The sequence below is a fragment of the Crinia signifera genome, unplaced genomic scaffold (assembly GCF_055691185.1).
Source record: "Crinia signifera unplaced genomic scaffold, ASM5569118v1 HAP2_SCAFFOLD_333, whole genome shotgun sequence".
In the NCBI taxonomy this organism is placed as follows: domain Eukaryota; kingdom Metazoa; phylum Chordata; class Amphibia; order Anura; family Myobatrachidae; genus Crinia; species Crinia signifera.
The window spans coordinates 70,225-91,997 of record NW_028142226.1 but is presented as its reverse complement, the minus strand read 5'-3'; the positions used below and the strand labels follow the sequence as shown (position 1 = coordinate 91,997).

The 21,773-nt window shown below is 49.9% G+C and overlaps 4 non-coding genes and 5 pseudogenes across 4 annotated transcripts; all 9 read right to left on the bottom strand.

The window, feature by feature from the left end:
- Nucleotides 1-917: 917 nt before the first annotated feature.
- Nucleotides 918-1,093, bottom strand: LOC146055120 (U2 spliceosomal RNA; annotated as a pseudogene).
- A 1,118-nt stretch (nucleotides 1,094-2,211) lies between these two features.
- On the bottom strand, nucleotides 2,212-2,348 carry LOC146055127 (U2 spliceosomal RNA; annotated as a pseudogene).
- Nucleotides 2,349-3,722: 1,374 nt separating this feature from the next.
- LOC146055113 (U2 spliceosomal RNA) lies at nucleotides 3,723-3,896 on the bottom strand (annotated as a pseudogene).
- A 5,861-nt stretch (nucleotides 3,897-9,757) lies between these two features.
- Nucleotides 9,758-9,864, bottom strand: LOC146055124 (U2 spliceosomal RNA; annotated as a pseudogene).
- A 1,374-nt stretch (nucleotides 9,865-11,238) lies between these two features.
- LOC146055164 (U2 spliceosomal RNA) lies at nucleotides 11,239-11,429 on the bottom strand. Its single transcript, XR_014468493.1, has one exon. It is a non-coding gene; the product is annotated as a U2 spliceosomal RNA (small nuclear RNA).
- Nucleotides 11,430-12,803: 1,374 nt separating this feature from the next.
- LOC146055163 (U2 spliceosomal RNA) lies at nucleotides 12,804-12,994 on the bottom strand. The gene has a single exon (XR_014468492.1). It is a non-coding gene; the product is annotated as a U2 spliceosomal RNA (small nuclear RNA).
- Nucleotides 12,995-14,368: 1,374 nt separating this feature from the next.
- On the bottom strand, nucleotides 14,369-14,559 carry LOC146055161 (U2 spliceosomal RNA). Its single transcript, XR_014468491.1, has one exon. It is a non-coding gene; the product is annotated as a U2 spliceosomal RNA (small nuclear RNA).
- Nucleotides 14,560-15,933: 1,374 nt separating this feature from the next.
- Nucleotides 15,934-16,124, bottom strand: LOC146055160 (U2 spliceosomal RNA). Its single transcript, XR_014468490.1, has one exon. It is a non-coding gene; the product is annotated as a U2 spliceosomal RNA (small nuclear RNA).
- A 1,374-nt stretch (nucleotides 16,125-17,498) lies between these two features.
- On the bottom strand, nucleotides 17,499-17,679 carry LOC146055112 (U2 spliceosomal RNA; annotated as a pseudogene).
- Between the last annotated feature and the right edge of the window lie 4,094 nt (nucleotides 17,680-21,773).

Here is a 21,773-nt window from a genome sequence, read left to right as displayed (position 1 = left end):
CACAATCAGGTGCAATGACGGCTTTCCTGTTTTGAGCCCATTCAGCAGCAGTAGTAGACAGTCAGATGGACAGGCATTCATGTGGCAGGACCCTTTGTGTGACATCACAATCTGCCCTCTATGACATCACAAGCTGCTCACTCGGAATCCGGCGGAACCTGACAGCCAGACAGTCACTTGGAACAGACAGGCAGACAGGACAGTCATGTGTAGGTGAGCTGGGTGGGCCAATGTTTTCTTTTATTGGCAGTTACCACCCAAATGATGGTCCGAAGAAGGTAAGTGATACTTTTTCTAAATCCCCCCTCTCAATGATCATCAATTGTTTGGCTCGGAAAAAAAATGGAAGAGGAAAAAAAATTCCCAAAACAAAAGAAATGAGGAAAAAAAATTCCCAAAACAAAAGAGAGAAAAGAGCGCGCAAAAAGAAAAGAAAAAAATATAAGAAATAAAGAAAGAAAGAAAGAAAGAGAGAGGAAAAAAAAAAAAACCAAGCCATTTCAAATGGAGAGGGAGGGGGGTCCAAAAATGCCATTGCTGTGATCCAGTTGATGTTTCCGTGGTAAGATCGTAGGTAAGTCACATAGTGTTTGCATATTTATTGGGAGGTCGCAGCGATTGATAAGTCCTTTAATTTAGGCAGGCTTCCGGTCTTTTGCCTAGGCCGCACATGCTGATATCAAGTGTAGTGTCACGTAAAAATATTTAACTGCCTCGATTCCAGAAAGTACAATTCAAGGAGTCAAGAAATAGTCACAAAATGATACACTGGAGGCAGGATTTCAAAGTATTTATGCACAAGGGTTAAACCTTGAAGCAGCAAATGCATGCATTTCTAAATACAAAGGTGCACAAACAATTGATACTCCAAATCAAGTGCCAGGAATGGAAATAGTCTATTTTTGGATAACAGATTAGGAAGGTGCACCGGTCCTGGAAGTACTGCAATACCAGGTCAATGCGTGGAGTGGACAGAGCAAGCTCTTCTTCCATCTCCCTGTTCTAAAAATCCATTTAATATATGGCCCCCAGATAGGGGGCGTATCAGATATTAAACTGATAAGAACAGATGAGTTTGAAGAAACTCAGGGAGCCCGAGGTGTGCTCCCACCACCACCAGTGACGTGACTAAACGCGTGCACAGGGGGCAGCCGTACGAACGTGTGGGCCCTCTCCCAGAGGAGAAAGGCCCCATGGTTCCCCTGACCCCCCTCAACCATAAGGCAGAGGAAGGGAAAAAAGGGATCGGTGGGTCCTCTTCGCCGAAGCTCAGAGGGACCCGCGTTTCCTCCACCCCCGGAAGGGTTTCGGACGGTGGGTCCTCCGCAGCCCGTGCTTTGGAGAGACCCGACTTAGGCTTCCCTCCGCCTTGCGGCTCGGGGTTGCCCTCGAGGGAACCGGGACTCTCCCCAAAAGGTGAAGAGTCCCAGTCACGTTTGGGGAACGGAAGGCCTGTTAGGGACAGCCGCACTACCCAAATGAAAAAAACGTGACAAACTAACGAAAAACGTGAAGTGCAAAACGTGCAAATCATAAAAAGAAAAGAATAAGGCCCTAGCCAGAAGGCCGGGGGGGGGTGTGAAAAATTGTCCTACCCCATCCAAAAGGACAGGGTAAGGACGTGAAGCGCTAACCTAAAGGGAAGTGCGCAGTGCAAGTGCCATTCGTGCAAGGTGACTTGGGATCACCCGTGCATGTCCGGCACCCCCGAGTTTCCCCGGGGGCACAGTGCAGCCTCGGACTCCAGGCAGCCAGCCAGTCAGCGTCCGACCAAGTGTTTCTCCGTCTCAACAGCAGGCACTTTCCAGCCCCTGGCATGGGAATGGGTACTCCACTGGGCCTTTCGAAAGACTCCCTTAGGGGCTGCACCCCCTCCGGAAGAGCAATCTACTCAGTCCCAGTGTTTCTCCGCTCCCAGGGTTAAGGTACTAAGCTGGGCCTTTCGCGGTCTCCCCATCAGAGGCTACGAACCTCTGGAACAGGAGCCATCTACTCAGTCCCAACCTTTCTCCGCTCCCTGGGATTGGATACTAGACTGAGCCTTTCGCTGACTCATCCTTCGGGGGCTACAAACCCCGTCAAGAGAGTCAAACTACTAGGCCCAGTGTTTCTCCCCCCCTCTTACCAGTGGATTTACGGAAACAACACCTCCTACCAAAGGCAGAGGTGAAGATACTTAGTGAGACTTTTCACTACTCCCGGGAAAAAACAGAGGGGTCCCACACCCTCCGCCCATCAGAGCAGCTACTCAGTCTCACCTTTCTCTATTCTCTGCCAGAGGCCAGTCCATACCCAACTGATAAGAACAGATACTACACTTGATCTTAGCCAAAAGGCCGAGAAGCGATAACCCGAATGGGCTCCCAGCAAACCGCGCGAACCTGAATTCGGCCAGCAATACTGGTGGAGAGGAGATCAGCACCACGGACACATCTAACACACACACATCACTTCTTTGTCGTTGCAGTCTGAAAGATACCTGGCTGTACGGCAGGTGTGATTAGGACTTGAAGTGCTGGACAGGGACCGGAGGACGAGTAGCCATCCAACTGATTTTGTGATTAGGTCGTCGGCGGGCGGGAAGGGAGCCTCAGCTGGGTAGGAGGCCAAATTTGCATGTGCTCCGCCCCGTCTGTTGACGTCGCGTCAACAGACACACACCCACTAGGCAGACGACCAACAGGCAAGCAGCAGCAGCCAGCTGTCTCCTCGCTCTTTGCTGCTGCATGCCTGCCTGTGTCCCTGACGAACTGCTGCTGACTAAATCAATCAGCTAGCTGCTGCAGAGGAGAAGGAGGAATCTTGCACAATCAGGTGCAATGACGGCTTTCCTGTTTTGAGCCCATTCAGCAGCAGTAGTAGACAGTCAGATGGACAGGCATTCATGTGGCAGGACCCTTTGTGTGACATCACAATCTGCCCTCTATGACATCACAAGCTGCTCACTCGGAATCCGGCGGAACCTGACAGCCAGACAGTCACTTGGAACAGACAGGCAGACAGGACAGTCATGTGTAGGTGAGCTGGGTGGGCCAATGTTTTCTTTTATTGGCAGTTACCACCCAAATGATGGTCCGAAGAAGGTAAGTGATACTTTTTCTAAATCCCCCCTCTCAATGATCATCAATTGTTTGGCTCGGAAAAAAAATGGAAGAGGAAAAAAAATTCCCAAAACAAAAGAAATGAGGAAAAAAAATTCCCAAAACAAAAGAGAGAAAAGAGCGCGCAAAAAGAAAAGAAAAAAATATAAGAAATAAAGAAAGAAAGAAAGAAAGAGAGAGGAAAAAAAAAAAAACCAAGCCATTTCAAATGGAGAGGGAGGGGGGTCCAAAAATGCCATTGCTGTGATCCAGTTGATGTTTCCGTGGTAAGATCGTAGGTAAGTCACATAGTGTTTGCATATTTATTGGGAGGTCGCAGCGATTGATAAGTCCTTTAATTTAGGCAGGCTTCCGGTCTTTTGCCTAGGCCGCACATGCTGATATCAAGTGTAGTGTCACGTAAAAATATTTAACTGCCTCGATTCCAGAAAGTACAATTCAAGGAGTCAAGAAATAGTCACAAAATGATACACTGGAGGCAGGATTTCAAAGTATTTATGCACAAGGGTTAAACCTTGAAGCAGCAAATGCATGCATTTCTAAATACAAAGGTGCACAAACAATTGATACTCCAAATCAAGTGCCAGGAATGGAAATAGTCTATTTTTGGATAACAGATTAGGAAGGTGCACCGGTCCTGGAAGTACTGCAATACCAGGTCAATGCGTGGAGTGGACAGAGCAAGCTCTTCTTCCATCTCCCTGTTCTAAAAATCCATTTAATATATGGCCCCCAGATAGGGGGCGTATCAGATATTAAACTGATAAGAACAGATTTTTTGATTGAAAAAGCAGGTCTTTATTGTACATAAAGAATGCAAAAAACAGACGATAACAAATATCACACATATACCGTGTCGCAGCACAGCCAAAACACAGTACACATGCAGACAGTATAGTACATATTATAAAATACAGTACAAGATAAACTCACACTATAGACTACACTATGCACTATGCATTCTAACGGTAACATTTACACAACAGTATACAAGACTATGGGTGTGGGGGGTAGGGGGTGGGGGAGGAGGAATCACATGCCCGAAGCTTTATTGACCAGACAGACATATATAAGGGGAGGGCAATAAATAGAAATACATCAACAAAACAACAGACATTGTGAAGTGAGGGGGAAGGGGCCACGGTCCCAGAGTCTTATAAAACAGTCCAAGCAAGGGGAAAGGACCAGAAGCAAAGGGGTTTAGTCCTCTTCTTCCTCAGGGCTATCCCGAATGGAATAGTCTCTGAGCAGGCTGTGAACCAGCCTGCGGCAGTCCTGAACGGACATTCTCTCCCTCCTCAATATGAGTCGATTTCTGGCAAACCACAAAGCGTCCTTAACACAGTTTATAAGGCGCCAGGCTTCCTGGGTCGCCCCATACGTGTGGGTGCCCGGGAATAGTCCATACAATACCGAAAGGTATGAAAGACAGTTCCTGGGCACGGAGTCCTTGAATTCAGTCTCTAGGGCATCCAACAACAACTGTGCGTAGGTGCAGTCCCAGAAGATGTGCATGGAGGTTTCTTCATGCACAAAGCACCAGGGACAATGTCTATACCTACACAAGTTTCGGGAGTGCATGAATGACCGGTGAGGTAAGCCCCCCTGAATGGCCATCCATGACAAGTCTTTGTGTCTATTTGTGAGCCTTTTGGAGGCCACATACTCCCAGACAAACTTGGCAGTTGCTGAAGGGAGCCCTGAAATCGGTTCCATGACGTCTTTGGCTCTGATGAGCTTGTGGACAGTTTTAGGTTTCCACAAGTCGGGTTTCAATCCCTCCAGTTGGTGCTCCCTCACAAACTTGGACACATCCAGGTAGAACCATGGAGTAGTCCAGTTGTAAGGGATGGAGCTGTCCCACTTGTCCCATTTAAGGGTCCTCCACATCGGTAGGAGGAAGAAGCGGGACATGGAGTTCCCCGCAGAGCCGGCACAATTGTCTATCAAAGTTCTGCGGATACAGTTACATGCAAAGAAGGCTCTCAGCATAGTTGGAATGTCTGGAATGCCTTTGCCACCTTTGAGGGGATCTTTGTACATAACAATCCGCTTGACTCTGTCCATTTTGGAGCCCCAGATGAAGTGGAAAACAGCCCGTGTGATGGCCTTGCAGATCGCCGCCAGAGGTGGCCAGGCCTGGGCGGTGTACTGAAGAACAGGAAGAATCTCATTCCGCAGCACAAGTGTTTTCCCTTCGATGGTAAGGTCTCTGAGACTCCACAATCCCAGTTTCTGACGCATTGTCGCAAGTCTTTCATCCCAGCACTTCAGGGCCGCTCCATCTCCTCCGAACCAGACACCAAGGATCTTGATGAGGTCTGGCTTTACCGTGAAGGGAAATGGGGCGGAGGATGACAGGTGCCACTTTCCGAAGAGCATAGCCTCTGACTTCCCAAGGTTAACCTTTGCTCCTGAAGCACGGCCGAAGTCCTCGCAGGTCTGGACGAGAGCTGTCACCGATCTCTGGTCTGCGCAGAACACAGTGACGTCATCCATGTACAGCGAACACTTGGCCTCTGGGTGGTCTGGACCCGGTGCGGTGATCCCTCTGATCTCTTGATTTTGTCTGATGGATACAGCGAAGAGCTCTATAACACAAACAAAAAGAAGAGGTGAAAGAGGGCAGCCTTGTCTGACCCCAGACATGACAGAGAAGGGGTCAGTCTTCCAGCCGTTCACCAACACCGAGCTGTAAATGTCAAGGTACATCAGGTTAACATACGAACAGAATAGCTCACCAAGACCAAATTTACGCAGTACCTTGCCCATCAGCTCATGGGAGACACGGTCAAAGGCCTTTTCCTGATCAAGACTGATCAGGGCTGTGCACACATTACGGTCTTTCACGTAATGGACCGTGTCTCTGAGGAGGGCAAGGCTGTCTGCGATTCTGCGGCCGGGAATGGCGCAGGTTTGGTCTGGGTGAACGATCTGCCCAATGACAGCCTTCAGCCGGTTGGCCAGTACCTTGGCGAGGATTTTGTAGTCCACGTTCAGAAGAGAGATGGGACGCCAATTTTTCAGGTCACATCTCTCCCCCTTACGCTTATACAAGATCGTGATCATTCCTTCCCTCAGCGAAGAAGGCATTTTGCCCTCCACCACCATCTCCTCGTACAGCTCGAGCAGGTCCGGGCCAATGAGATCCCACAGCGCAACATAAAGCTCTGCTGGGAGACCATCACTGCCCGGAGTCCTGCCCTGCCTAAAGGATTTAGCGGCAGAGAGCACCTCCTCCAACGCCAAGGGAGCATCCATGGCTGATTTACCTGCAGGATCAATAGTGTTAGTGATACCTGACAGGAACTTATCCGCCTCGTCTGTGTCTGTAGTCTTAGGGGAGTAGAGGTCGCTGTAGTAGTCGCGAACGACCTTCATCACGCCCTCCTTCCCCTGTCTGGGGATGCCATTCTCATCACGCAGTTCTGTCAGGGGCGTATGGCCAGAGTGGAGTTTCCTGAAAAAGAAGGAAGAACACGTCTCACCCTTCTCCAGATTCTCCACCTTGGAACGGAAGACGATGCGTCTGGACTCCTCCTCAAAGTGCCTTTTCAGGCTCTTTTTGGTCTCGTCCAGGTCGTCCTTCACGTCCCAGCCGCACCGCTGGAGGTCCACCAGGGACTGGAGCTCACGCTGCAGTTTTCTGAGGTTCCTCTTACGGTCGCATGCCTGGATACGTCCTTTAGCCTGAAAGAAACTGCGGATGTTAGATTTGGCATATTCCCACCAATCAGACATACAGTCAAAATAACATTTGTCATTCTTCCATGTGATGTAGGCATCCTTAAGCTCAGCCAGTACTTCCTCCCTTTCCAGTAAGGCACAGTTCAACTTCCAGGAGCCTGGGCCAGATGGAAAACCATGGCCCAGAACCCCTTGGAAGAGAATGGCCCTGTGGTCAGAGAAGAAGCAGGGAACCATAGAATGCCTAACCTGCTGCACTGCCCGGGATGTGAACACAAAGTCAATGCGGGAGCGCACGGAGCCATCGGGGCGGCTCCACGTGAAATTCACGGAGCCAGCCCCCATGGAGCCCACAGCGTCCCGCAGTGATGCTTCGGCCACCATTTCCCTGAGCAGGTTGGACGTGATGTCCAGCTTCGCAGAGTTGCAGGTGCTTCGACCATCCCCTTCAATCGGGCAGTTGAAGTCCCCGGCCATCACTACAGCCCTGGTGGTGGCGAGCTGGGTCCGCAGGGTCTGGAATAATTCCAGACGCTCATTCTTAAAGGGTGAAGCATACACGCAGATTAGCCTGATAGGCTCACCTGCCCAGGACCCATCTACGACGAGTAATCTCCCGCAGACAAACTCCTGGACAGAATCTAACGTGAAGAGGCTGCCCCTAATAAGAATTGCTACCCCTGCAGACCTGCACTCACCTCCACCGGACCAGTAGGATGGACCATGGGACCACTGCCGGGCCAGGTGCCTGTAGGACCTGGAGAAAGGGAGAGAGCATTCCTGCAACATATACACATCACATTTCTGAGTGTCAAGAAAGGTAAAAATAGATTGACGTCTGTTCTTATCCTTAATGCTCCTTACATTAATGGTAAAAAGATTAAAAGCTACCATTTGTTAAGAGAAAAAGGTTACTGTGGCGATACGTATACTTTACCACTCCCATCGGGAGGTGCTTCCTCTGGGTCGGCCACCGGATCTCCCTGCTGGGGTGTCTCGATGTTGTTGAGCAGTTGGTCGATGTTGTTGAGGCTGTCAAGCTCAGGCACCCCACTCTCCTCGAAGACCTCTGCATATGCCTCCATCTCCTCCTCGAGGGTGGGGGAGTCCTGGTCTGGCTCGACCGATTCGACTGCCGCTTTCTTGGAAGATTCTGGGTCAGCAGCTGGGCTGTCTAACTCCTTCCTCTTCCTTCTCGGCTGTACATTTCCTGCATGGGCAAGTGGTGGAAACTCTTCCTCGGAGAGGAGAGGGACAGGGAGGGGGCGAGAGGGGGTGGTGGGAGGGAGGGTGGGTTGGGTCACAGGTCGGGAGGGTGATGGAGGGGGGGTGGTGCGAACAGCCGGGGTGGGGGTTGCTGTCGCAGAGGGAGGGAGGGGAGGAGGGTTAGGAATGGTGGGGGGAGGGGAAGGTTTCTTACCGCCTTGTTTCTGCTGGATCTGCTTCTTCTGTGCAGGCTTGGGTGGTACCTTGGCAGGGGCTACCACACCCGATACTGCTGCGGCGTAGGATCTCACTCTGTCGGGACAGTCCCGGTAGACGTGTTCTACTTTGCCGCACAGGTGGCAGGTCATCTTCGTGGGGCAATCCTTTGTCTCATGACCAGCCATGTGACAATGTTTGCAGGCCGGGACCTTGCAGTCCTTCGCCATGTGATCCTTCCCGCTGCACTTCCTGCAGTTGCGCGGCTGGTCAGAGTAATGGAGAAGTCCTGCTGTTCCCCCCAGGGAGAAGCACTGTGGAAGGTGCTTTACTCCTTCTGGGCACGAGGTGTCCTTGTGCAGCCGGACGATCACTGCCCACTTCGTGGACCAGAATCCATCCTCGGTCATGATCCTTGTAGGGTTCCTCACGACCGTGCAGAATCGGCCCAGAAATGTGGCAATGTCTCCGGCTGGCGTGTGAGGGCTGCGCATTGAAACCGTCACCCGCCTCTCCTCCCTTTGGATAGGGCAGTTGCCCACAAAGCGAGAGAGAGGGGATTCGGGTCTCGCCGCTTTCACTGCCTCCCAGTACCTCTTACAGATGGCAATGGAGGTGAAGGTGACGTAGAAGATCCCCTTCAGGTAATTCTGAATGCTGAGTGTTTCAGCCCTCGTGAATCCCTGTTCGACGACCATCTTCTTGCCGAAGGTGTCGATCGTCATGTCCGGCACCTGTCCATCCGTCTCCTTAAACTTCATCACCACGGTCTGCCTCATCCAGGGCTCCAGGGCTGGGAGGCCTTTGGAATGGTCCTGGACGGGCACCGTTGGTGGTGTCGCAGAAGGGGCAGTGGAGCTAGGGCCGGCCAATCTGGTCGGACATTCGGCCGGTGACTTACCCTTCTTCCCGGGCTTCCTACCAGCGAGGGGGGCCGAAGTGGAGGCGGTGGCCATCCTTCCGGCTTCTCGGGGCAGCTGAAGTCGAGGCAAAGGGTCTTCTCCGGCGACGAGAGGAGGAGATGAAGGGGTCGCTTCAGAGGGCAGAGCAACACAAGTCTAACCCTCCAAGGTGGCTAGAGAGCGATGCACGGCTTCAGAGGGCAGAGCAAAGCAAGTCTAACCCTCCACGGAGGCTGGGGAGCGTTGCAGAGCTTCGGAGGGCAGAGCAGAAAGTCTGACCCTCGGTGGCGGCTCCGGAGCGGTGGAGGCTTCAGAGGGCAGAGCAGAAAAGTCTGACCCTCCTAGGCAGCTCGGGAGTGCTGCAAGGCTTCGAGAGAGCAGAGCAAACAAGTCTGCCTCTCCCAGGTGGCTAGGGTGCGTTGATCTCCTCTTCCGGCGAAATCCTCTTCTCCTCGCAGTCGGGGGCGGAGCTTCTTCCTCGGCGTCGAGAGGTGGAGGGGTCGGCAGTCGCTTCGGAGGGCAGAGCAGAGCAAGTCTGACCCTCAGTCTTCTCCGGCTTCTCCCTCTTCAGCGATGTCTTCTCCTCCTCGCAGTCTCGACGTCTTCGCTCAATTCGCTCTTCTCGGCCTGGCAGCGGTAGCCCTGAGAAGGACCGTTGTCGGTCCAAGAAACAAGGAGCAGAGCTGCCTCTCAGAATAAACTGATAAGAACAGATACTACACTTGATCTTAGCCAAAAGGCCGAGAAGCGATAACCCGAATGGGCTCCCAGCAAACCGCGCGAACCTGAATTCGGCCAGCAATACTGGTGGAGAGGAGATCAGCACCACGGACACATCTAACACACACACATCACTTCTTTGTCGTTGCAGTCTGAAAGATACCTGGCTGTACGGCAGGTGTGATTAGGACTTGAAGTGCTGGACAGGGACCGGAGGACGAGTAGCCATCCAACTGATTTTGTGATTAGGTCGTCGGCGGGCGGGAAGGGAGCCTCAGCTGGGTAGGAGGCCAAATTTGCATGTGCTCCGCCCCGTCTGTTGACGTCGCGTCAACAGACACACACCCACTAGGCAGACGACCAACAGGCAAGCAGCAGCAGCCAGCTGTCTCCTCGCTCTTTGCTGCTGCATGCCTGCCTGTGTCCCTGACGAACTGCTGCTGACTAAATCAATCAGCTAGCTGCTGCAGAGGAGAAGGAGGAATCTTGCACAATCAGGTGCAATGACGGCTTTCCTGTTTTGAGCCCATTCAGCAGCAGTAGTAGACAGTCAGATGGACAGGCATTCATGTGGCAGGACCCTTTGTGTGACATCACAATCTGCCCTCTATGACATCACAAGCTGCTCACTCGGAATCCGGCGGAACCTGACAGCCAGACAGTCACTTGGAACAGACAGGCAGACAGGACAGTCATGTGTAGGTGAGCTGGGTGGGCCAATGTTTTCTTTTATTGGCAGTTACCACCCAAATGATGGTCCGAAGAAGGTAAGTGATACTTTTTCTAAATCCCCCCTCTCAATGATCATCAATTGTTTGGCTCGGAAAAAAAATGGAAGAGGAAAAAAAATTCCCAAAACAAAAGAAATGAGGAAAAAAAATTCCCAAAACAAAAGAGAGAAAAGAGCGCGCAAAAAGAAAAGAAAAAAATATAAGAAATAAAGAAAGAAAGAAAGAAAGAGAGAGGAAAAAAAAAAAAACCAAGCCATTTCAAATGGAGAGGGAGGGGGGTCCAAAAATGCCATTGCTGTGATCCAGTTGATGTTTCCGTGGTAAGATCGTAGGTAAGTCACATAGTGTTTGCATATTTATTGGGAGGTCGCAGCGATTGATAAGTCCTTTAATTTAGGCAGGCTTCCGGTCTTTTGCCTAGGCCGCACATGCTGATATCAAGTGTAGTGTCACGTAAAAATATTTAACTGCCTCGATTCCAGAAAGTACAATTCAAGGAGTCAAGAAATAGTCACAAAATGATACACTGGAGGCAGGATTTCAAAGTATTTATGCACAAGGGTTAAACCTTGAAGCAGCAAATGCATGCATTTCTAAATACAAAGGTGCACAAACAATTGATACTCCAAATCAAGTGCCAGGAATGGAAATAGTCTATTTTTGGATAACAGATTAGGAAGGTGCACCGGTCCTGGAAGTACTGCAATACCAGGTCAATGCGTGGAGTGGACAGAGCAAGCTCTTCTTCCATCTCCCTGTTCTAAAAATCCATTTAATATATGGCCCCCAGATAGGGGGCGTATCAGATATTAAACTGATAAGAACAGATACTACACTTGATCTTAGCCAAAAGGCCGAGAAGCGATAACCCGAATGGGCTCCCAGCAAACCGCGCGAACCTGAATTCGGCCAGCAATACTGGTGGAGAGGAGATCAGCACCACGGACACATCTAACACACACACATCACTTCTTTGTCGTTGCAGTCTGAAAGATACCTGGCTGTACGGCAGGTGTGATTAGGACTTGAAGTGCTGGACAGGGACCGGAGGACGAGTAGCCATCCAACTGATTTTGTGATTAGGTCGTCGGCGGGCGGGAAGGGAGCCTCAGCTGGGTAGGAGGCCAAATTTGCATGTGCTCCGCCCCGTCTGTTGACGTCGCGTCAACAGACACACACCCACTAGGCAGACGACCAACAGGCAAGCAGCAGCAGCCAGCTGTCTCCTCGCTCTTTGCTGCTGCATGCCTGCCTGTGTCCCTGACGAACTGCTGCTGACTAAATCAATCAGCTAGCTGCTGCAGAGGAGAAGGAGGAATCTTGCACAATCAGGTGCAATGACGGCTTTCCTGTTTTGAGCCCATTCAGCAGCAGTAGTAGACAGTCAGATGGACAGGCATTCATGTGGCAGGACCCTTTGTGTGACATCACAATCTGCCCTCTATGACATCACAAGCTGCTCACTCGGAATCCGGCGGAACCTGACAGCCAGACAGTCACTTGGAACAGACAGGCAGACAGGACAGTCATGTGTAGGTGAGCTGGGTGGGCCAATGTTTTCTTTTATTGGCAGTTACCACCCAAATGATGGTCCGAAGAAGGTAAGTGATACTTTTTCTAAATCCCCCCTCTCAATGATCATCAATTGTTTGGCTCGGAAAAAAAATGGAAGAGGAAAAAAAATTCCCAAAACAAAAGAAATGAGGAAAAAAAATTCCCAAAACAAAAGAGAGAAAAGAGCGCGCAAAAAGAAAAGAAAAAAATATAAGAAATAAAGAAAGAAAGAAAGAAAGAGAGAGGAAAAAAAAAAAAACCAAGCCATTTCAAATGGAGAGGGAGGGGGGTCCAAAAATGCCATTGCTGTGATCCAGTTGATGTTTCCGTGGTAAGATCGTAGGTAAGTCACATAGTGTTTGCATATTTATTGGGAGGTCGCAGCGATTGATAAGTCCTTTAATTTAGGCAGGCTTCCGGTCTTTTGCCTAGGCCGCACATGCTGATATCAAGTGTAGTGTCACGTAAAAATATTTAACTGCCTCGATTCCAGAAAGTACAATTCAAGGAGTCAAGAAATAGTCACAAAATGATACACTGGAGGCAGGATTTCAAAGTATTTATGCACAAGGGTTAAACCTTGAAGCAGCAAATGCATGCATTTCTAAATACAAAGGTGCACAAACAATTGATACTCCAAATCAAGTGCCAGGAATGGAAATAGTCTATTTTTGGATAACAGATTAGGAAGGTGCACCGGTCCTGGAAGTACTGCAATACCAGGTCAATGCGTGGAGTGGACAGAGCAAGCTCTTCTTCCATCTCCCTGTTCTAAAAATCCATTTAATATATGGCCCCCAGATAGGGGGCGTATCAGATATTAAACTGATAAGAACAGATACTACACTTGATCTTAGCCAAAAGGCCGAGAAGCGATAACCCGAATGGGCTCCCAGCAAACCGCGCGAACCTGAATTCGGCCAGCAATACTGGTGGAGAGGAGATCAGCACCACGGACACATCTAACACACACACATCACTTCTTTGTCGTTGCAGTCTGAAAGATACCTGGCTGTACGGCAGGTGTGATTAGGACTTGAAGTGCTGGACAGGGACCGGAGGACGAGTAGCCATCCAACTGATTTTGTGATTAGGTCGTCGGCGGGCGGGAAGGGAGCCTCAGCTGGGTAGGAGGCCAAATTTGCATGTGCTCCGCCCCGTCTGTTGACGTCGCGTCAACAGACACACACCCACTAGGCAGACGACCAACAGGCAAGCAGCAGCAGCCAGCTGTCTCCTCGCTCTTTGCTGCTGCATGCCTGCCTGTGTCCCTGACGAACTGCTGCTGACTAAATCAATCAGCTAGCTGCTGCAGAGGAGAAGGAGGAATCTTGCACAATCAGGTGCAATGACGGCTTTCCTGTTTTGAGCCCATTCAGCAGCAGTAGTAGACAGTCAGATGGACAGGCATTCATGTGGCAGGACCCTTTGTGTGACATCACAATCTGCCCTCTATGACATCACAAGCTGCTCACTCGGAATCCGGCGGAACCTGACAGCCAGACAGTCACTTGGAACAGACAGGCAGACAGGACAGTCATGTGTAGGTGAGCTGGGTGGGCCAATGTTTTCTTTTATTGGCAGTTACCACCCAAATGATGGTCCGAAGAAGGTAAGTGATACTTTTTCTAAATCCCCCCTCTCAATGATCATCAATTGTTTGGCTCGGAAAAAAAATGGAAGAGGAAAAAAAATTCCCAAAACAAAAGAAATGAGGAAAAAAAATTCCCAAAACAAAAGAGAGAAAAGAGCGCGCAAAAAGAAAAGAAAAAAATATAAGAAATAAAGAAAGAAAGAAAGAAAGAGAGAGGAAAAAAAAAAAAACCAAGCCATTTCAAATGGAGAGGGAGGGGGGTCCAAAAATGCCATTGCTGTGATCCAGTTGATGTTTCCGTGGTAAGATCGTAGGTAAGTCACATAGTGTTTGCATATTTATTGGGAGGTCGCAGCGATTGATAAGTCCTTTAATTTAGGCAGGCTTCCGGTCTTTTGCCTAGGCCGCACATGCTGATATCAAGTGTAGTGTCACGTAAAAATATTTAACTGCCTCGATTCCAGAAAGTACAATTCAAGGAGTCAAGAAATAGTCACAAAATGATACACTGGAGGCAGGATTTCAAAGTATTTATGCACAAGGGTTAAACCTTGAAGCAGCAAATGCATGCATTTCTAAATACAAAGGTGCACAAACAATTGATACTCCAAATCAAGTGCCAGGAATGGAAATAGTCTATTTTTGGATAACAGATTAGGAAGGTGCACCGGTCCTGGAAGTACTGCAATACCAGGTCAATGCGTGGAGTGGACAGAGCAAGCTCTTCTTCCATCTCCCTGTTCTAAAAATCCATTTAATATATGGCCCCCAGATAGGGGGCGTATCAGATATTAAACTGATAAGAACAGATACTACACTTGATCTTAGCCAAAAGGCCGAGAAGCGATAACCCGAATGGGCTCCCAGCAAACCGCGCGAACCTGAATTCGGCCAGCAATACTGGTGGAGAGGAGATCAGCACCACGGACACATCTAACACACACACATCACTTCTTTGTCGTTGCAGTCTGAAAGATACCTGGCTGTACGGCAGGTGTGATTAGGACTTGAAGTGCTGGACAGGGACCGGAGGACGAGTAGCCATCCAACTGATTTTGTGATTAGGTCGTCGGCGGGCGGGAAGGGAGCCTCAGCTGGGTAGGAGGCCAAATTTGCATGTGCTCCGCCCCGTCTGTTGACGTCGCGTCAACAGACACACACCCACTAGGCAGACGACCAACAGGCAAGCAGCAGCAGCCAGCTGTCTCCTCGCTCTTTGCTGCTGCATGCCTGCCTGTGTCCCTGACGAACTGCTGCTGACTAAATCAATCAGCTAGCTGCTGCAGAGGAGAAGGAGGAATCTTGCACAATCAGGTGCAATGACGGCTTTCCTGTTTTGAGCCCATTCAGCAGCAGTAGTAGACAGTCAGATGGACAGGCATTCATGTGGCAGGACCCTTTGTGTGACATCACAATCTGCCCTCTATGACATCACAAGCTGCTCACTCGGAATCCGGCGGAACCTGACAGCCAGACAGTCACTTGGAACAGACAGGCAGACAGGACAGTCATGTGTAGGTGAGCTGGGTGGGCCAATGTTTTCTTTTATTGGCAGTTACCACCCAAATGATGGTCCGAAGAAGGTAAGTGATACTTTTTCTAAATCCCCCCTCTCAATGATCATCAATTGTTTGGCTCGGAAAAAAAATGGAAGAGGAAAAAAAATTCCCAAAACAAAAGAAATGAGGAAAAAAAATTCCCAAAACAAAAGAGAGAAAAGAGCGCGCAAAAAGAAAAGAAAAAAATATAAGAAATAAAGAAAGAAAGAAAGAAAGAGAGAGGAAAAAAAAAAAAACCAAGCCATTTCAAATGGAGAGGGAGGGGGGTCCAAAAATGCCATTGCTGTGATCCAGTTGATGTTTCCGTGGTAAGATCGTAGGTAAGTCACATAGTGTTTGCATATTTATTGGGAGGTCGCAGCGATTGATAAGTCCTTTAATTTAGGCAGGCTTCCGGTCTTTTGCCTAGGCCGCACATGCTGATATCAAGTGTAGTGTCACGTAAAAATATTTAACTGCCTCGATTCCAGAAAGTACAATTCAAGGAGTCAAGAAATAGTCACAAAATGATACACTGGAGGCAGGATTTCAAAGTATTTATGCACAAGGGTTAAACCTTGAAGCAGCAAATGCATGCATTTCTAAATACAAAGGTGCACAAACAATTGATACTCCAAATCAAGTGCCAGGAATGGAAATAGTCTATTTTTGGATAACAGATTAGGAAGGTGCACCGGTCCTGGAAGTACTGCAATACCAGGTCAATGCGTGGAGTGGACAGAGCAAGCTCTTCTTCCATCTCCCTGTTCTAAAAATCCATTTAATATATGGCCCCCAGATAGGGGGCGTATCAGATATTAAACTGATAAGAACAGATACTACACTTGATCTTAGCCAAAAGGCCGAGAAGCGATAACCCGAATGGGCTCCCAGCAAACCGCGCGAACCTGAATTCGGCCAGCAATACTGGTGGAGAGGAGATCAGCACCACGGACACATCTAACACACACACATCACTTCTTTGTCGTTGCAGTCTGAAAGATACCTGGCTGTACGGCAGGTGTGATTAGGACTTGAAGTGCTGGACAGGGACCGGAGGACGAGTAGCCATCCAACTGATTTTGTGATTAGGTCGTCGGCGGGCGGGAAGGGAGCCTCAGCTGGGTAGGAGGCCAAATTTGCATGTGCTCCGCCCCGTCTGTTGACGTCGCGTCAACAGACACACACCCACTAGGCAGACGACCAACAGGCAAGCAGCAGCAGCCAGCTGTCTCCTCGCTCTTTGCTGCTGCATGCCTGCCTGTGTCCCTGACGAACTGCTGCTGACTAAATCAATCAGCTAGCTGCTGCAGAGGAGAAGGAGGAATCTTGCACAATCAGGTGCAATGACGGCTTTCCTGTTTTGAGCCCATTCAGCAGCAGTAGTAGACAGTCAGATGGACAGGCATTCATGTGGCAGGACCCTTTGTGTGACATCACAATCTGCCCTCTATGACATCACAAGCTGCTCACTCGGAATCCGGCGGAACCTGACAGCCAGACAGTCACTTGGAACAGACAGGCAGACAGGACAGTCATGTGTAGGTGAGCTGGGTGGGCCAATGTTTTCTTTTATTGGCAGTTACCACCCAAATGATGGTCCGAAGAAGGTAAGTGATACTTTTTCTAAATCCCCCCTCTCAATGATCATCAATTGTTTGGCTCGGAAAAAAAATGGAAGAGGAAAAAAAATTCCCAAAACAAAAGAAATGAGGAAAAAAAATTCCCAAAACAAAAGAGAGAAAAGAGCGCGCAAAAAGAAAAGAAAAAAATATAAGAAATAAAGAAAGAAAGAAAGAAAGAGAGAGGAAAAAAAAAAAAACCAAGCCATTTCAAATGGAGAGGGAGGGGGGTCCAAAAATGCCATTGCTGTGATCCAGTTGATGTTTCCGTGGTAAGATCGTAGGTAAGTCACATAGTGTTTGCATATTTATTGGGAGGTCGCAGCGATTGATAAGTCCTTTAATTTAGGCAGGCTTCCGGTCTTTTGCCTAGGCCGCACATGCTGATATCAAGTGTAGTGTCACGTAAAAATATTTAACTGCCTCGATTCCAGAAAGTACAATTCAAGGAGTCAAGAAATAGTCACAAAATGATACACTGGAGGCAGGATTTCAAAGTATTTATGCACAAGGGTTAAACCTTGAAGCAGCAAATGCATGCATTTCTAAATACAAAGGTGCACAAACAATTGATACTCCAAATCAAGTGCCAGGAATGGAAATAGTCTATTTTTGGATAACAGATTAGGAAGGTGCACCGGTCCTGGAAGTACTGCAATACCAGGTCAATGCGTGGAGTGGACAGAGCAAGCTCTTCTTCCATCTCCCTGTTCTAAAAATCCATTTAATATATGGCCCCCAGATAGGGGGCGTATCAGATATTAAACTGATAAGAACAGATTTTTTTTGATTGAAAAGGCAAATCTTTATTGTACATAAAGAAAGCAAAAAACAGACGGTAACATTCAGACATATATACTGTGTCGCAGCACAGCCAAAACACAGCACACATGCAAAACTGTATAGTACATTTCATGAAATACAGTATAAGAAATCAAATACCATAAGACATGCTATGCACTATGCATTCTAACCTTAAACAATCATTGACTATGGATAAGACTATGGGTGGAGGGGAGGGGGATGAGGGAGGGGGAGTCACGTTGCCCGAAGCTTTATTGACCAGACAGACACATATAAGGGGAGGGCAATAAATAGACAGGACATCAATAAAACAACAGACATCGTGAAATGGGGGAGTGGGGCCACGTCACAGTTCTTATCACTCAGTTCAATGGGGAAAGGGCCAGAAGAAGGGGGGGGTTAGTCCTCTTCTTCCTCAGGGCTATCCCGGATGGAGTAGTCTCTGAGCAGGCTGTGGATCAGCCTGCGGCAGTCCTGCACGGACATCCTCTCCCTCCTCATAATGAGGCGATTCCTGGCAAACCACACAGCGTCCTTAAAACAGTTTATAAGGCGCCAGGCTTCCTGGGTCGCCCCAACAGTGTGTGTGCCGGGGAACAGTCCGTAAAGCACCGAATGGTACGATAGGTGGCTCCTGGGCACACAGTCCTTAAACTCAGTCTCTAGGGCATCCAGCAGCAACTGTGCATAGGTGCAGTCCCAGAAGAGGTGCATAGATGTTTCCTCGCGAACGAGGCACCAGGGACAATGTCTGTACCTACACAAGTTTCGGGAGTGCATGAATGACCGGAGAGGCAAACCCCCCTGGATGGCCATCCATGACAAGTCTTTATGTCTATTAGTCAGTCTCTTGGATGCCACGCACTCCCAGACAAACTTAACAGTTGCCGCCGGGAGCCCTGGGATCGATTCCATAGTGTCTTTGGCTCTGATGAGCTTGTGGACAGTTTTTGGCTTCCACAAGTCGGGTTTTAATCCCTCCAGTTGGTGTTCCCTCACAAACTTGGACACGTCCAGGTAAAACCACGGAGTGGTCCAGTTGTAAGGGATGGAGCTGTCCCACTTGTCCCATTTAAGGGTCCTCCACAGTGGTAGGAGGAAGAAGCGGGACATGGAGTTCCCCGCAGAGCCGGCACAACTGTCAATCAAAGTTCTGCGGATGCACGTACATACAAAGAAGGCTCTCAGCATAGTTGGAATGTCTGGAATGCCTTTGCCACCTTTGAGGGGATCCTTGTACATAATGCTCCGCTTCACTCTGTCCATTTTGGAGCCCCAGATGAAGTGGAAAGTGGCCCGGGTAATGGCCTTGCAGACCGCAGTTGGCGGCGGCCAGGCCTGGGCTGTGTACTGCAGGACGGGAAGGATCTCGTTCCGCAGCACAAGGGCTTTCCCTTCGATGGAAAGGTCTCTGAGGCTCCACAGTCCAATTTTCTGTCTCACTGTAGCAAGTTTCTCATCCCAGCACTTCCGGGCGGCTCCATCATCACCGAACCAGACACCCAGAATTTTGATGAGGTCCGGTTTGACGGTAAATGGGAAAGGAGCCGAGGATGACAGGTGCCAGTTTCCGAAGAGCATGGCTTCTGACTTCCCGCAGTTGACTTTTGCCCCCGAAGCACGGCCGAAGTCCTCACAGGTCTGGACGAGTGCTGCCACCGAGCGTTGATCCGCGCAGAAGACAGTGACGTCGTCCATGTACAGCGAGCACTTGGCCACTGGGTGGTCTGGACCTGGTGCGGTGATCCCTCTAATCTCTGGATTCTGTCTGATGGATAGGGCCAGGAGCTCTATAACACAAACAAAAAGAAGAGGTGAAAGAGGGCAGCCTTGTCTGACCCCAGAGAGAACCGGAAAGGGGTCAGTCTTCCAGCCGTTCACCAACACCGTGCTGTGGATATCGAGGTACATAAGGTTAACATACGAACAAAACAATTCACCAAGACCAAATTTTCGCAGCACCTTACCCATCAGCTCATGAGAGACACGGTCAAAGGCCTTTTCCTGATCAAGACTGATCAGGGCCGTGCGCACATTACGATCTTTCACGTAATGGACCGTGTCCCTGAGGAGGGCAAGGCTGTCTGCGATCCTGCGGCCAGGTATACCACAGGTCTGATCCGGATGAACAATCTGTCCGATGACAGCCTTCAGCCTATTGGCCAGTACCTTGGCGAGGATCTTGTAGTCCACGTTCAGAAGAGAGATGGGCCTCCAATTTTTCAGCTCACATCTCTCCCCCTTCCGCTTATACAAGATCGTGATCATCCCTTCCCTCAGCGAAGGAGGCATTTTTCCCTCCACCACCATCTCCTCATACAGCTCGAGCAGGTCCGGGCCGATTAGATCCCACAGCGCTACATAGAGCTCAGCTGGGAGACCATCGTTACCTGGAGTCCTGCCTTGCCTAAAGGATTTGGTGGCAGATAATACCTCCTCCAGCGTCAGGGGAGCGTCCAGCGCCGATCTGCCTGCAGGATCAATAGGGTTAGTGATACCTGACAGGAACTTGTCGGCCATGTCGTTGTCAGTCGTCTTAGGGGAGTAGAGGTCGCTGTAGTAGTCGCGGACGACCTTCATCACGCCCTCCTTCCCCTGTCTGGGAATGCCATTCTCATCTCGCAGCTCGGTCAGGGGCGTGTGGCCAGAGTGGAGTTTCCTGAAAAAGAAAGAAGAGCACTTCTCACCCTTCTCCAGATTCTCCACCTTGGAACGGAAGACGATACGTCTGGACTCCTCCTCAAAGTGCCTTTTCAGGCTCTTTTTGGTCTCATCCAGGTCGTCCTTCACGTCCCAGCCGCACCGCTGGAGGTCCACCAGGGACTGGAGCTCACGCTGCAGATTTCTGAGGTTCCTCTTACGGTCGCATGCCTGGATACGCCCTTTGACCTGAAAGAAACTGCGGATGTTAGATTTGGCATATTCCCACCAGTCAGACATACAGTCAAAATAACATTTGTCATTTTTCCATGTGATGTAGGCATCCTTAAGTTCAGCCAATACCTCCTCCTTTTCCAGCAGTGCACAGTTCAACTTCCAGGAGCCTGGGCCAGGTGGAAAACCATGGCCCAGGATACCTTGGAAGAGAATGGCCCTGTGGTCAGAGAAGAAGCAGGGAACCATAGAATGCCTAACCTGCTGCACTGCCCGGGAGGTGAACACGAAGTCAATGCGGGAACGCACAGAGCCATCGGGGCGGCTCCACGTGAAATTCACGGAGCCTCCCCCCATGGAGCCCACAGCGTCCCGCAGTGACGCTTCGGCCACCATTTCCCGGAGCAGATTGGACGTGATGTCCAACTTCGCAGAGTTGCAGGTGCTTCGTCCATCCCCTTCGATCGGGCAGTTGAAGTCTCCAGCCATCACTACAGCCCTGGTGGTGGCGAGCTGGGTCCGCAGGGTCTGGAATAATTCCAAACGCTCATTCTTGATAGGTGAAGCGTACACGCAGATAAGCCTGATAGGCTCACCTGCCCAGGAGCCGTCTACGACAAGTAACCTGCCGCAGACAAGCTCCTGAACAGAATCCAGCGTGAAGAGGCTCCCCCTGATCAGAATAGCTACCCCTGCAGACTTACACTCACCTCCACCGGACCAGTAGGACGGGCCATGGGACCACTGCCGGGCCAGGTGCTTGTATGACCTGGAGAAAGGGAGAGAGCATTCCTGCAACATGTAAACATCACATTTCTGATAGTCAAGGAAAGTAAAAACAGACTGTCTCCTAGCCTTATCCTTAATGCTCCTCACATTAATGGTAAGAATATTAAAAGCTACCATCTGTTAAGAGAAAGGGCAGGTTAGGTTACGATACGTTTACGTTACCACTCCCATCAGGGGGCGCAGCGTCCGGCTCTGCAGCTGGATCTCCTTCATGGGTTGGTTCCGTAATGCCAAGCAGCTGGTCGATGTCGCTGTCGCAGACGAGTTCAGTCGCCCCAAACTCGTCGTAACATTCCACCAAGGCCGCCATCTCCTCCTCGAGGGAGGGGGCGGGCTGGGGTGGTTCCACCAACTCAACTGCTGCCTTTTTGGAAGTTTCCGGGTCGGCAGCGGGGCTCTCCAACACCTTCCTCTTCCGTCTCAGCGTAGTCGGGC